This window comes from Tamandua tetradactyla, chromosome 17 (genome assembly GCF_023851605.1).
Source record: "Tamandua tetradactyla isolate mTamTet1 chromosome 17, mTamTet1.pri, whole genome shotgun sequence".
In the NCBI taxonomy this organism is placed as follows: domain Eukaryota; kingdom Metazoa; phylum Chordata; class Mammalia; order Pilosa; family Myrmecophagidae; genus Tamandua; species Tamandua tetradactyla.
The window spans coordinates 7636383-7651441 of NC_135343.1; the positions used below are offsets into that span (position 1 = coordinate 7636383).

Genomic DNA, 15059 nt, shown 5'->3' on the forward strand with positions numbered 1-15059 from the left:
TAAGAATTTTATGGTTTTAGTTCTCACATTCAGGTCCTTGATTCATTTTGAGTTAATTTTTGTACAGGATGTGAGGTGGGCGTCCAACTTAATTCTTTGATATGTGGCTATCCAGCTTTCCTAACACCATTTATTCTTTCCCCATTTAATGTACTTGGCACCCTTGTTAAAAATCAGCTGGCCATGGATGTGTCAGTGTGATTTTGCTTCATGCACCCCATTGGCCTCTTCTCCCAAAGAGATTCCTTAGCAGACGGTCCCATATCTGAGCAGCCTGGCTGGTGCAGTACAGACAAACTCCTTAGGGAACATCATCTTTCTTAATAAAGGTGACCTGGGGGCAGGGGGTGGCAGACAGTCAAGAACCCTTAAAGGCGAGCATTTCAGAGTTGTGAGAATGGTGAGGAAGTCACACATCAGAAGGTGACCAGAGGCTATGGATGTTATTTCTATTTCCTGTAAGTTGTCGTCTGAGAAGGAAGGCGTTAGGCCCCATGACGTTCACTGAGAGGTATGTTTACACTGAAGCACACCGACTGTGGGCAGGGCATGCTGGCGCTGCTGCTGAGACCCGAGCAGACAGAGTGTAGGAATAACAGATTCTCCCTCACCATGCTTCCACCCAGAAGGTGAAATGGGCCAGGGAAGCCCACAAATTATCCAAGGAAAGGAAACAATGGGAGGAGAGAGTCAGGGAACTAATCAGCGTTGGTTGAGTAAGGCAGAACAGGCCTTCAAGAGCCCAGGTGGATGGAGGGGGGGCAGCCTTTGAATCCCATTCCTGAAACAGGTGAGTGTTTGAGAGTCCCTCCAGAGGCTAGGAGCCTGTGTGGCTAGGAAGCCGATTGGGTCCGGGTTGGTGGGAGGGTCAGAATTTTAAAAAATACATAAAAGGAGACTGTAATTTTTATTTCTACAGTGTTGCACAAATTAAAGTCACTTTCTGTTTGTAAACTGCATAATAATCTTCATTACATACATGCCAAGATGTATTTACATTCGCCAACATGTGGTTCCTGGGGCTAGTGCTCCAGCACGAGCCAGGCTCACCTGCTTTAGCTTTCACAGGTGAACATACATGAGAAATTAGCCTTCTGATGGAGTCAGAATATGAGCCTCAAGCTGGGAGAACATCTGCTTGCAACCCTGGTTGTGTGTTGGAATCATCTGGGAGCTTTAAAAACACTGAGGGTTCAGCCCCAGTATTGCGATTTTAAACCTGCCCAGAGATCCTAAAGTGCAGTCACGGTTGGCTGCTCTGCTGCTCTGTAGAGGGGTCCTAGGAGACAGGGACAGTGAAGGGACGCCAGCGATGCTGTGTCACTGGGTCCAGATCTGTGCCTGCTCCCCCAAGAAAACGGAACCATGTCAGCTTCGGGAACCAGATAAGACAGGGAAATGGCTGTTTCAACAAAGCTGAGAAATTGTCGTCATGCCAGGCTCCCAGGCAGCTTTTAGGGCTGATGAGTGATTGAACCTCATTCCTTTCTGTTTTCCTCCATCCCAGAATTGTCTAGGGCAGCTGAGGCCAGGGTTACCACAATTCCTGAGTGTCTCTGAAGAGGTTTATCAAGAGATGGGTTAGTGAAACAACTGCCTGCCGTGCTCTGGAAGGAAGCGGGAAGGCACAGCAATGTACTGGAAGGAAGGAAGCAGTCATTTACCCAACATCTCCGTCTCCTCAGAGGCAGACACTTGACTGAAGTGGTCCAGTTAAGTGCTCACAGCAAACAGGGGGGCGAGTGGTAGTAGAAGAGCAGGCTTCCGGCTCGGGGCTCGGGGCTGCTTCAGAACCCCAGTGTGCCAAGGCATTCTCCTTGTGCCCCTGCCAAGTAGCCACTCGCTAACCTTGGTTATTTATCGCTTTTCTCTTGGATCGAGTTCTCATTTGCAAAGTGAGCTGGGCAACAGAGTGGGTTTTAAGTTTAAAAGGGAACCCCTTCTGGAAACCTGTGACATTATTTCAAATATTAGGGGCTCCCAAGTCAGTAGGCCAAGTCCTTGATCTTGAAGCTTGCTCTTGTGAAGCTTACTTCTATAGCAGAGAAGCTAAGCCTACCTACAGTTATGCCTAAGAGTTACTTCCAGAAAACCTCTTTTGTTGCTCAGATGTGGCATCTCTCTCTTTCTAAGCCCAACTCTACAAGTGAAATCATTAATCTTCCTCCTACGTGGGACATATATACAGGGGTGAAAGTCTCCCTGGTAGCATGGGAGATGACTCCCAGGGATGAGCCTGGCCCTGGCACCAGGATTGACAACACCTTCCTGATCAAAAGGGGGAAAAGCAATGTAACAAAATAAGGTATCAGTGGCTAAGAGAGTTCAAATGGACTCCAGGGAGGCTATTCTGGAGGCTACTCTTATGCAAGCTTTAGCTGGATACTGCTAATTATCATGCTTTGCCAACCCCCAACCAAAAGCATTTCTGTTAATCCTAAAGAACACCTAGGGCTCTATCTGAGATTCTACAAAAGTGTCATATACTAAGATTACTTTCCAGAAACCTACAACCTCCAGATGGGTTTCTGGGCCAGGTAAGTCCTGAAACCCAGAGGGGCCAACCTCTCCAGAACATCAACCAGGTCCATCCCCCTATTCCATATTGTGTGCCTCCCTTTCCAACATGAAAAAATTAGAAAGGGCATAGTGCAAATATCCCTAATGATTGGGAGAAGAATCAAAGGAGAAGAATAGGATTATAACAGAGGCGATAGCATTTAACAAATGAATAAGAGTGCTGAATCGTTATACTGATATTTCTTTTAGTCTTCAGTGTCTTGGAGCAGCTAGAAGGAAAAATCTAAAATTGTGGGAACAGTAACCAACACTAAACTCTGAAATCTATTCTGTAACTACTTGTTACAATGTACTTTGAAATTTTTTGCTTTTTAAAATGTGTTATATTTCATAATAAAAATTTGTTTTTTTTTTAAAAAGAGTACCCCATCTGGCCGGAGGTGTGGTATCAAGATCGGGAGGCTGGCACTGGCAAGGCACAGGGAAACTGGGTTTTCTCTGGGCGCCCCCGCGTTAGCGCGATGCCCGCAGGCCCCTCCCCTGGGGTATTTTGGTAGGTGGCAGCTCATTTCATCTCCCAGCAACGCCAGGAGAGGGATGCTCTTCACCGAAGGGGAAACGGAGGTAAAGAGAGAAATGACTCGTCCAAGGTCACAAAGTCAGCCCGGGAGAGCCCGGGTCTCCAGCGATCAGGCTCCAGAGGCTGCGCCTCCTCTGTGCGCCGGGTGGCCGCTGGGCGCCGAGGTTTCAGGGGCTGCCTCGGGGCCCGCAGGGGGTGACCTCGATTCCCTGAACTTTCAGCCCGCGCTCCGCAGTGGGGGTGGCCCTCTCTCTCCGAGCGTCGCCCGCACTCACGCTGGGTGGGCCCACGGGGCTCCCACTCCCTCCACGATGGGGATTTTGGGGGGGCGCGGCCGCCGGGGAAGAGGTAGCCCCACGCGCGCAACGTCCGGGCCGCGGGGCTGCCCCAGGCAGGGGCGGCGTCCGAGAGGTGCTGCCCGGGCTCCGGCCCTGCCCTGCTGCCCCGCCCGCTGCCCGCCCCCGCGGCGGCCGGGGCTGGGCTGGAGTCGGAGCGGCGGCCGCAGGAGGGAGGGCCGCAGGCGGGCGCCGCTGGGCCCCGGGCGCGGAGCCGAGGCTGGAGCGCGCGGCGCGGGCCACCTCGGGCAGAAGCGGCGCCCCCAGGAGCTCCCGGGCTGCCGAGACAGGGGCGCGCGGGACCGCGGGGATGTGAGGGCGACCCCGCGCGGCCCGGAGCTCCCGTGGCGCCGCTCCCGGGGCTCCCCAGCCCAGGCCCGTCCAGGTAAGAGGAAAGGGGGCCGCTGGCCCGGGGCGGGCGGGGGTCGCGGAGCAGGGGGTGTGGACGGGGCACCCTGGACCCCGCCCGCCTCCCGTCCTCCGGCGCCCCGGGGTGTCCTGCCCCCCTCGCACGGGGGTCCCCGCTGCTGTATAAGAGGCGCTGGCGCTAAAATCTGCGGTTTTGTTTTCTGTATGGAGCAGAAGTAAAGGTTTTTCAAATCCCTCTTGCGGGGAACTTGTCCATCGATCCAGGGGGTTACGGTTGTGTCTGCCTGTCTGTGTAATTTGTCCAGGCGTTTTAATCTGGCCAAGCCGAACTGGTTTGGGAGCTTCTCTCTTAGGGCTTTGGGTTTGGAAGCCCCAGGCTCGGCACTGGGAGGGAAGGAATGCCTCAAGCGCAGCGAGGAGGGAGCCGGGTCCAGGCGGCTACAAACAGGCAGATGCCAAGCAAACACTCAGGATTTACACGAGCGGGTTCAGCACCGTTTGGCCCTCCCTACTCTTTTATCCTTCCAATTGCCTTACCGGGGAGGTGCTTTTATCACCCTCATTTTACAGTTGAGGAAGCAGAGGCTTACTGAGCTCGACTAACTCGTTGGAGAACTGGCCCCCAGGAGGAGAATAAGACTTCCGGACTCCAAATCCCCAGGCCTTCTGCCTTGCCCACGATGGTCTCAGCCCACCAGCGCTGCCCGAAGGAGGGCGCGCTCAGCAGCTCTCCACCCTCACTTGGGGGCTTTCTTGGGCTAGGGTGTGGGTATCAGATGGCCTCCTTCCCCTGGTGTAAGCCCTGCAGCCCAAGACCTGAGGACAGGGGTGCCTCTGAACCCTCAAGGAGAAAAGGTGAGCAGAGGCCCCTCCATCACCGAATGTGATAGTGGCACCGTCCTGGTCTAGTGCTAAGCTTCTGGAGGGTGACCCTACAAAAGGGAACTCTGTGACTATTGATGAAGTAAGGAAAGCAAGGGGTGGTGCTGGGAGAGCTTGCTATCCCCACCCAATTTAATCAGCAACCTTAAATTTCTTATTATAAATATCCTATTTAATATTTCATTTAATATTCTGTCATAAGCTTATATTAAGTTTTGTGCCAGGAAAAAGTGGAGAGCCTTTAGGATGAAGTTTGATGGGGGAGTGAGAATGAACTGGCGTTGCTTTCAGTCTCCTCTGGCTAGCTGCCCTACCGTGGAACATCTCCTGGGCCCATCCACACTGGGGCTGTCTCCATGAAAGGACGATGGTGGAAATGAATTCTCACGTGACATTGACAGGATAGGACCAAACTCCACATATCTAATTGTCCCCACTACTGCCATATGTAGTGTGATGTGGCATCAAGATTTTCTTTATGGTTCTGAAACATTTGGCATCTTTTGAGTAATTCCTTCACTGTTGGTGAAACACTACTTCATATTAGATTCATTTTTTAGCCATTGTTTATTGAATACCTACTATGTGCCGGACACCTTTGAGAGTGCTGGGGAGAGCGCAGTGCAGAAGACAGAGGAAAATCCCACCAATAGACCCGAATCCTCCTGGTGGAGCCCCAGGAGGTCGGCAGTCTCCCAGCACAAGGGGCTTCACTGAAATCCGTCCTTCGGGGCTGGGTGTGGGCCCACTGGCTGCCGAGAGGACACTACTCAGCTTCTCCAGTGGAGGACAAGAAGATGACAGACCCAGGCCTGTGTGTCCCTAAAGAACCTGCAAGAGTGCTGAGAAGCACTGAGTGACCCAGCCGTGGGCTCATGGGAAAATCAGGGCAGATGGAAAACCTCTGGCTGGCAGGCATCAGGGAGAGATGTATCCACCTGAACCAGACACTGTGGAGGGAACATCTCAAAGTAGCAACATTTGGCATTTACAGTGGAACTAACAAAGCATAGGGATAGGAAAGCACAGAGCTACTCATATTGTTAGGCTACATGATGGATCCACTATTAATTTGCCAGTTACATTTTGAAGGAGAGAAGTCATCATGGGGCAACTCTGATTCACAGGCCATGGTCCCCCATCCCACACCTGCCCCCCAGATGTTTCCCATCTGCTGTGTCAGTGCTTGGTTTGCATTTTCCTCTCTGTGAAGCTTTCATGTGGGCTGGGGGTACAAGATGACAGTTTATACTTTTAGTAGCTTTGTTCTTCCTTTGGCTGCTGGCAAGTGACCAGGAAATGCTCCTGTAGCCTCAGGGCAGTACCTAACACGCCGAAGCTTGTAGACAGCCCTTGCATGGGGCAGTCTCATCAAGTGTTAAAAGGGTATGGGGTACCTTGAAGTCCCTGGTCACCTGTGAGGTGGATTCTGAACCATCTCCTCTTTCCATCCATGCCCAGGGGCATGCATGTAGCAGAGTGTTGGAAACAATGTTTTCATCTTCAATCTATTCCAGAAAGGATCTGAAAATCAGATGGAAGGAAAACAAGAGTAGAAACAATGTGGAGCCTGAAATGAGGTTAAAACTGTATAAAATGAAAACCTTGAGGACTGAATCGCAGAGCACATAGGGGGTGGGGATGGAGGTGGAAACATGTTGGGGACCGAATCCTGACCCCATAAAAGGCATGTTCAGGTCCCAACCCCTGGTTCTGTTGGTATGAACCCATTTGTAACTGGGAGCTTTTCAGATGTTAGTAGTCAGGGTGTCCCCCAAACTGAACGAGGGTGGGCCTTAACCCAGTATGACTGAAGTCCTTAAAAGGAAAGGAAATTGGACATGGAGCAGACATGGGGGAAGCAAGAAGCTGGAAATCAACAGACCCAGAAGAGAAAGAAGAAGATGCCACTATGTGCATTATCATGCGATGGAAAAGCCAAGGAACCCCCAAAATTGGCCATCAGGCAGAAAATATTGATCCCTCCTCCTTGTGAGCCAATAAATTCCTATTATTAAGTCAACCCATTGTATGGTATTTGTTTTAGCAGCCATTAACTAACACAGGGCAGATACTGGTATTTCTAAAGCTCCCAGGTGATTCTGAAGTGCGGCTAATCACAAACACCTTTTCTTGCAGGCAGGGGATGAACTCTGTCAGTGTCTTCTGGAAGACTCAATACTATGAAAACTGTGCCAATTTATATTTTTTATATGTGTATAATAGTATTAGGTGCTAGATCCAAAAATTATAAATTTGATTTTCATTGGCATGAGTGTCTGTGGGCCAAATGTTTGACAAGTCTTCACTGGGTGGAACAGGCAGATTTCTAGCTTCCATGGTCTCCTCTACTGAATGCATTGTTGTAATAACTGGAAGGGGCCCTGCCCTGAAGTTTTTAAATGCTCCATTAGGGGCCCCACTGAGAACCACATGCAAACATGGGCCCTGAAATAACAGGGCATTGAGAGGTTATAAGCTAGCCATCCAGAATCCACTTGCATTAATTGTCAAAGGATCATTGATTTGGTGATAGAAATCAGAGTAGTGTTTGCCACCTGTGGTGGGCAGTGGACTACAAAGAAGCACAAGGGAATTTGGGGACCTGATGGAAATGGTCAGAATATTGATGGCATATTCCTGGTGTATTCAATTGTCAAAATTTACTGAATCGTACAGTTAAGATTTGTGTGTTTCGTTGTACGTAAATTTACCCTCAATAGAAAAATCAGAGAAGTGAAAGCAACATAAACATTCTTGTAGAGGGCGTGTAATCCTCTGAGATTCCATGTGTAGATTCCAGTTTGAGAAATAGAACTGTTCTTACCTGACCAGAAGTCAGTGCTCCGGAAATCTGAGATTCAGTCACTCACTCAATCAATCTCTCTCACATAGTCAACTTTTGACAACTCCTCTGTGGTAATGGCCTCTGTACCCTAGCCCCTGGGAAATGCCTGGAGCAGAACTGTGTGGGAGGAGGGAAGGGTGAAAGGGTAAGGCAGAATGTTTATCAAGGAGGGATGGAACAGCAAAAATCCCAGTTATAGATTCCAGTTCCTATTGTCAAGAGGCCCTGGGGACAAAGTGAAGAAGTCATCAAACTCCAACTTAGTTGTCCAGATTTGACGTAGCTCACCTTCCTGTTTGTAGGTACCTTATAAGGATAATCACTTCTTTCTGTACCTCAGTTTCCCCTTTGGATTTATAACCCATGTGCCTTAGTTGAAACCATCAATCTTGTGACTTTGTGTCTTACATTAGCTGAATCATTTAGATTCAATAGCAACACTGAAACCTCTGCAGCAGTTTTTATCTTCATATCATTTTGCATACTTGATGCAAAAAACTTTCCTGCTCCCATTTATGTGGGTAAATAATCTAGATAAATCTACTTTGGCTTTTAGATTAAACTGCTGGTAGGAATATAGCCGAAGTTTTTGTGTTTCTTCAAGTCAATGAGTGAGTTTTTAGCCGCTGTCCTAGAGTGGTTCTGTTTGCTCATATCTATATAGAGCTTTTCCTCTCGGGGAGAAAAGAGTAATAGTTCTATTTAAGGTACAGTTGGGTTTTTAGGATTTGTGTGTGTGGTAGCATCTGTGTTACTGATCTCTACAGAATGGAAAGTCATGCCACATTTGCATCTCACCGTGGTCTCTCTCCGTGTGTGTCTCTCTGTCTCTGTCTCTCGGGTTTCTGCATGAGCTTGGCAGACCAAAGACTTTCCCTTAGACCCAGGCAAGAGCAGCCTCTGTCCTAGGCCTATACTTCTGTAGGGCCCTGCTCTGGCCCTCCTCCAACCACATCCCTCGTCCTGACCCGCAGTCTGTAGGGCCAAGAAGATATATCCACAAGCACCCACTTCTTGGCCATGCCCCTGGTACCTGGGAGCCCTGGAACTCCCAACCAGCCGGCCACCGATTCCAGGGTCTCGGCGGGTCTTTTCCTGGCCCATCCCCCACAGGGCCTGCGCAGTGGTCAGGCCTGTGTGGAGGATGGAGCTGGAAAGCAGGGGTCCCCCCAGACGCTGGACGCAGCGCTGAGCGTCGTGGGGCTGCTCCGCCCAGACCCCACCGTGGTGTGCACCCCTGGGCAGCTGCTGGCGGCAGGACACGCCGGGGCTGCGCCTCCGCCGGGAATGGCCCCACATGGTGCGTGCGTGCGTGCGTGCGTGCGTGCGTCCTGACGACATTCTGACGTCACGTGGGGGACGCGGTGCCTGGCTTGTGTCTTGTCAGGCGGGATTCAGACTGTGGGAAACTCCTCAGGAATGAAGAGCGCATTCCTCAAGGTTGTGGGGAATTCTCCAGGAAGGTGTTCGATCATTGCAGTGTGGCCATACAGGAAGGACGTCCTCTCCTTAGGCGCTGGGGCCCTAGGCCCTGGGGCAGCCCGTCTGTCCTCCCGCGTCACTTGGGTCCGTCTGTCCTCCCGCGTCACTGGGTCCGTCTGTCCTCCGGCTGTCGCTTTTCCCGCGCCGGTGCCGGGGGCGCGGTTCCTTGCAGAGGGGCAGGAAGGCGCTAATGGGAGAAGATCGGCCTGTCCGGAAAGCGGGCGTTGGTCTGGGGTGGGCCGAAATTTCGTGTATCTCCTTGCGCTTTGTTAGCGCTCGTGACAGTCCGTTCACTTTGAAGTCTCTCATTCCAGGTCTGGGAGGAAACTGTTCTAGGCCTCATGTGCGTTTGAATTCTATCTTTAATGAAAAAGAAGCTTTCCAGGCATGGTCCATACGTATAAACCGTTGCATGTTGTGATAAAATGACATTTCCAAATATGTGGTAATCACCAAAAGACAAGGCAGCTGCCCTCGAGAGCATGTTAGCAATTCCTAGCTTTTCAATGTGATTGCCATAAAGCCGAGCTTCCCATCCGCTGGCGCGTCCTGGAGCACCGTGGCACATGGACAGGGCTGCTAGGGTTGGGGTGACAATTCTGAGGCCCCTGCTGGCCCCACGCCCAGCTGGGCCTCTCCCTGCAGCCGGAAGCTGCTGCAGAGAAGGTGTTAGCAAGTCCGCGCAGGCACCATGCGCCTAAGGCATTACACGAGGAGCCGTATGTTAGGCTTACTAATGTGCTGTGTGGTTGTATCCTTTCCCTTTTCTTAATAGTTTTGTTTCATGTGGAAAATACAACCTAGAAAAATAGCACAATGGAGCCTATCTGTGACTTCTTGTTGTTGGTATTTTCTTTATAAAGTTTCTCACCATAAAAATTTTATTGTGGTAACATATATATGAAACATAAAAGTGACCATTTTAACCATTTTTAAGTATACAATTCAGTGGCATTTATTACATTTACAATGTTGTGCTGCCATCATCACCACCCATTACCATAACTTTTCATCACCCAGGACAGAAACTCTGTAACCTTTAAGAAGTAACTCTCATCCTCTCTCCCCATCCCCTGGTAACCTCTAATCTACCTCTGTCTCTATGGACTTGTCTTTCACTTGCCATGATATCTTCAAGATTCATACATGTTTTAGTATAGCATTTATCAAAACTTCTTTCTTTTTTATGACTGAATAATAATTCCATCGTATGAATATGCCACATTTGTTGATACGTTCATCTGTTGATAGACTCTTGGGTTGCTTCCACTCTAAAGAAATATTTTGAATGTTATTATAGGTCATTTTTTATAAAACCATCACTGATATGGATAAGTTGCCTCTGAATAAGGAATGTTTTATTTACCTAGTATTCTCCCTGGCATTATCAGGTCTCAATGTCTAGCCCCATTACTGTTGCTCTCTCTACACAAGTCTTTGTCCACCCCTAACACTTTCTGCCGCTGTGTAGACATGAGGCCCTTGCAAACTCCTTAAGTAGCGTTCTACCTTCTCCTGTGTGATTCTCAACCATCTCCAGACTCCAGTTACAGTTCCCCTTGCACTCCTATTGTCTGACCCACACTCAGTACCCAGATCCCATCCTTTTTCATGATCCTAGCCCAGGCATTAGTTCCTAGGGAATCTAATGCAAAGACAGATGTGCAGGTGTGTATATGGGTCTGTTCCTGTCCTCCTCCCTCCTTCCTTTCTTCCACTAGAATTTACTGAACTCTTACCACAAGGAAGATTTGTAGGATGAGCTCCTCTCATACCCCTGTTTGTGGCCCAGGGGTGTGGGAGAGGGGAGCGACTGCTCTGTACTTAAGCAGTTCAGAGTTATCCAGGTAGCACCAAAGATGTCATCCAATGCTGCCTGAACCCTGAGTCCCACAGCCAGAAGCCTGAGCCAGGGACATTCAGCAGGGTGAGCCTAGGTAACTTGGCACTGTGGCTTTGAGGAAGACGGGCGGGGGGAGAGCTACAAGGGCCAATGCGAGAGGTTTCTCATCAGAACGAGTTCAGAGCAGGTCGGAAGTCACGGTAGGAGTTGGCAGACTAAGAGCATTAGAATTGCATCACACATCCAGAAAGCACTGTAGCTATCATAGAGGCAGAATTGCACATTGTTTACAGACAGGATAAGGAGAAGAGCTTGTGAAAGAATCAGATAGCAACTTGGAAGGTAAAAAGCAGGAGAGTGAGCGTGAGTGGTGACCCTCCTCCTCTCCAAGGGTTTCAAGAAGGAGGGAGCGATTGGTAGGGTCAGGTGCTGCAGAGATGGCAGGTAAGACAGACTGAAAAGTGTCCTTTGATTTGAGGAACTCGGGGTGGATCGGGCAACTGCACTTCAGAGTAGTGAGCATAGAAACCTGACTGTGGTATGATTCAGAAGTGGAGACCGTGACTATAAAGATTCTTATAAGAAGTTTCTAGGAGAAAGGAAGCCTGAGAGTGAAGTGGTTAGGAAGGATGTGAGGTTTCTCTGCAAAAGGTTTCCTCGGCCTTCCAAATAAATTAATCTCTCTTGCCCTTCCTTCTCCGCCTCCTCCTTATCTCTGTGACCTTACCACCATAATTTCTACCAACTGCAAACTCCTGGGGGCTGGGTGGGCACTGTCCTAGGCCTGGGAACAGGAAGATCCATGAGTCTTTGACTTTGTATTCTGTTGCTACTCATATCATTAAGCTACTGTGCCTTTGACACTTCAGTGGTTATGCTGTGTACTTTTCCCTTTTTCCTTTACTGCGAGCTAAATAGTAAGTCTAATCTATGCAGAATGTTTAGCATTAAATTCATCAGGCTCTTTTATCCGATGGGCATTAAAAGACCTTGTCTTTAGGCCTTACCAGCTTTTCAAAAACCTAAGAAAGTGTTTGAGTTCTAAAAAAAAAAAATTAGACTCCAAAATTCTAAAGGAAACTGTGAAATCAGGTGAAGGGATGGTGAAATGGTGAGAAGTCTACAGAACATAACAGCATAGAAATTACAGCTCAGCTTTTATGAAGTTTTTAAAAATTATTTAATTTGGGGTAAATGTACATTCCTAAAATTAATATATACAAAGTGAGAGCTCAGAAAATGAGTGTGCCTATTCTTTAAAAGTTCCTGTTAATTTTTTCTGGCATCTTGTACCTTTCTCTCTGGCAATGCCTGAGCTTTTATTTTCTAAATTCATTAAGCCACAAGATCCTCAGAGTTTGTTTTATTCATTTCTGCATCCCCATGTCTAGTAAAAGGTCAGATGCATTTGATTAACCAAAGAAATCTTATGGTTTCCAACCTCTTTATGTTCCTAAACTCTGTGATTTCATTTTTTGAAAATGTTCTGTCTCAAAAGACTGTGGAATGTATAATTTTTAAGCATTTGGCTTATTTTTGTAAGCATTGAAAACCTGTTTTGGGGTATCAGCTCTTGACGGTTGCAGTCTGCTCCTGCCTTGTCAGCTTCTTTATTCAAGTTTACACGCATGTTCTTCCTTTCTAGGTGGAAGCACCCCTTGAAGATGGCAACTCACTCCTGAGAAACGAGACCACTTAGTACAAGGAAAGGAGTTCTCCGAGGTAACGGCGCACTGCAGGGGCCTGCCTGCCTTTTGTCATAAGCAGCTGCAGTCCTCAAGTTTCGGCTTCAGGTGGTCCTTCAGTAGCTCCCCACTGTATGCAAAACAATATTTTATTTTTGTTGGGACATTGTTCTTTGGATCAGTTCCATCAATTTATCAGATTTTTAAAGAATCTATGACCCTATTAAGAAAGCTATTGCTTACCCAACTTCCCAGGTCACCCTGCCTACCCTTTACTATAGTTCTAGCTGTGGCCTGTGGGATGACTGCTCCCATTTCAGCGTCTGCTCTCTCCCCGATCCCAGAACATTCCAGGCCTCGCTGTCACTTGTTAGGTAACTTTCAGCCCTTACTCATATCTTGAGTTCTCTGGGAGATAACCCTGCCCACATAGCCCCAGGACACGCGGGGCCCAGTGCTGCTGAGTGTGGCCCAGCTGGGCATCTTTGGGTGCCTGAACCTGACCTCCTTATCCAGACCTGCTTCTCCCTGGTCTCCACCTCAGCAAATCAGGGCCGGCACCTCCTGCTACCTTGTGTCCTGTCCACAATCACTCCCTGGTTCTCCTGCTTGCCCTCAGGGCAGTTCTCAGATATGCCCCCTGTCCGTATTTCTTTTATTGCTGGCTGACTACCACCTTCATCCTCTCCCATCTGCACCTCCACAGCAGGCTGCTCTGTCTTCCTGTGTCCCCTCCTGTTTATATTCCACACAAGTGCCAAAATGTGTATAAAAAATGAAAGTCTGAGCATACTGTACCTCCTGGCTGAAGATCTTTACATGATTCTCTCCCACAACTACAAGTTGCAGTCCATACTCCTCGGCGAGACCTTTCACCTTCTGGTGCTTGTAGCTTCTCCAGGCTTACCCCTTCGTGTCTGCTCTGGTTCATCCTCCAGCAGCATGGTATTGCTTGGTCTTCTCGTGTACAGCCCTTCACCCCCTGCCCACGTGCAGTTTAGGTAACACCTCATCCAGGAAACCTCCTCCAGGTCCCGGTGTTTGTTTTCCTCCATAGCCTGGGAGTATGTGTTCCCTTGGGTACTCCCACGTTTACGGTATAACTCGGTCAATACGCCCATTTTCCCTGCTGTCTGATGAGCTCCTTGATCCTGGTGCTGGGTGATTATTCATAGTTTTGTTCCCAGGCCAAATACAGATGCTGGCCCTTAGAATATATTCAATATGTCATTGTTGAATGTGGAAATGTTCAGATCAAGAAATGAATGGATATCTGAAATCATTTTACCCAAACTTATACTTGACATTAGAACATGAGGGGATTTAGTAACAGCTGACGCTTGAGTGCTGACCATTGTTAGGTACTGTTCTAAAGCTTTAATATGTGACAACCCATTTAATTCTCATAAGAACCCTCAGTGACACATACTGTTATTGTCATCCCCATTTTTGTCAAATGAAAACACTGAGGTACATAGGCGGCACAGTTTTGCATGGTGCCATCAGTGGGAAATGAAGAGTAGATTTCCTCATCTCCTGTGGTAAATACCTAAATTGCGGCCATCCTGAGGACCAGGCCCACTTTTTCTTTCCTTTTTTGTCTCTGGCCCTTGCCCCCTGCGTGGCATACGGTAGAACATGAATGTGCGTTGAAGGGCTGCCTGCCTGGAGCTGCCTTTCAACCCTTGGCACTACTGAGACTGGTCAGATTTGCCAGCCACCTAAGAATTCTGTTATTTTAGGGTTTGTGTTGACTTTTGTTGGGAGTGCATTTGCATTAGCCTGGGATACGTGTTTTATCTCATTCTAGTCAGGTGTCCTCGCTCCCTTAGGTCATGTGACCATTAACCCCACGTCTGAGACTGCTGAGGGGAAGGGCTCCCCCCACCACCCTACTGTTTCCTGGAGCAGTTCTGGGGCAGGTGAAGTCTGGACCTGTGGGGTTTGATCGCCTCTGTTTTATAGACTTTTAGAGTGGGAAGGGATCTGATGTCATTCGGTTGATCACTCCCCTTGGACAGGTGAGGAAACTGAGGCCCAGGGGCTGTCATGTCCAAGACCACACCACCCTGTAGGGTCAAGCCGCACCGGTCCTGTTGAAAGCCCGAGTTGAACATTGTCCACAATTAACTTAGATTATTATCTTCACGATAAATTCTGTGAGATTAAGTCTGGTACCTTCCCCTTTTTCCACCCCTACCTTCTACTGAAACAAGCCAGATCTTGTAACTAAATGAAATAACAACTGGCAGATGTTCAGTTGATTTCGTAATTGCCCCTACTTCGTTTTTAATACGTTAACGTGAGTAATCAGTTAGCCTGAAACTGGTAATTGAGAAACATTTTAACACTTTCATTTCTCTTTATTAGAAAGACTTAGGGTACATGCTCACATATTCACAGAAAGAGGTAATAAGCCAGGCTCAAAACCTTCTGTCTTATAATCTGAAAATCATTTAAAGGTAAATGTGGTAATAATGCCATTAAACTAGGCTAATTTGGGAGGCCAGTTTAT

General features: G+C 48.5%; 1 protein-coding gene across 11 annotated transcripts in view; it reads left to right on the top strand.

Annotated features, from left to right (window-relative positions):
• IL1R1 (interleukin 1 receptor type 1) overlaps positions 1–15059 on the top strand; it is a 66267-nt gene that overhangs the window by 25185 nt on the left and 26023 nt on the right. For 6 of the 11 annotated variants that reach the window (XM_077133965.1, XM_077133971.1, XM_077133976.1 and 3 more), the window contains exon 2: positions 12505–12581. The gene's annotated coding sequence lies outside the window, so the exon portion shown is untranslated. Of the gene's footprint in view, positions 1–2851; positions 3145–3708; positions 3821–8935; positions 8975–9271; positions 11304–12504; positions 12582–15059 lie in introns of those variants that run through there. The other 5 variants (XM_077133966.1, XM_077133972.1, XM_077133968.1 and 2 more) reach the window with 4 other exon arrangements.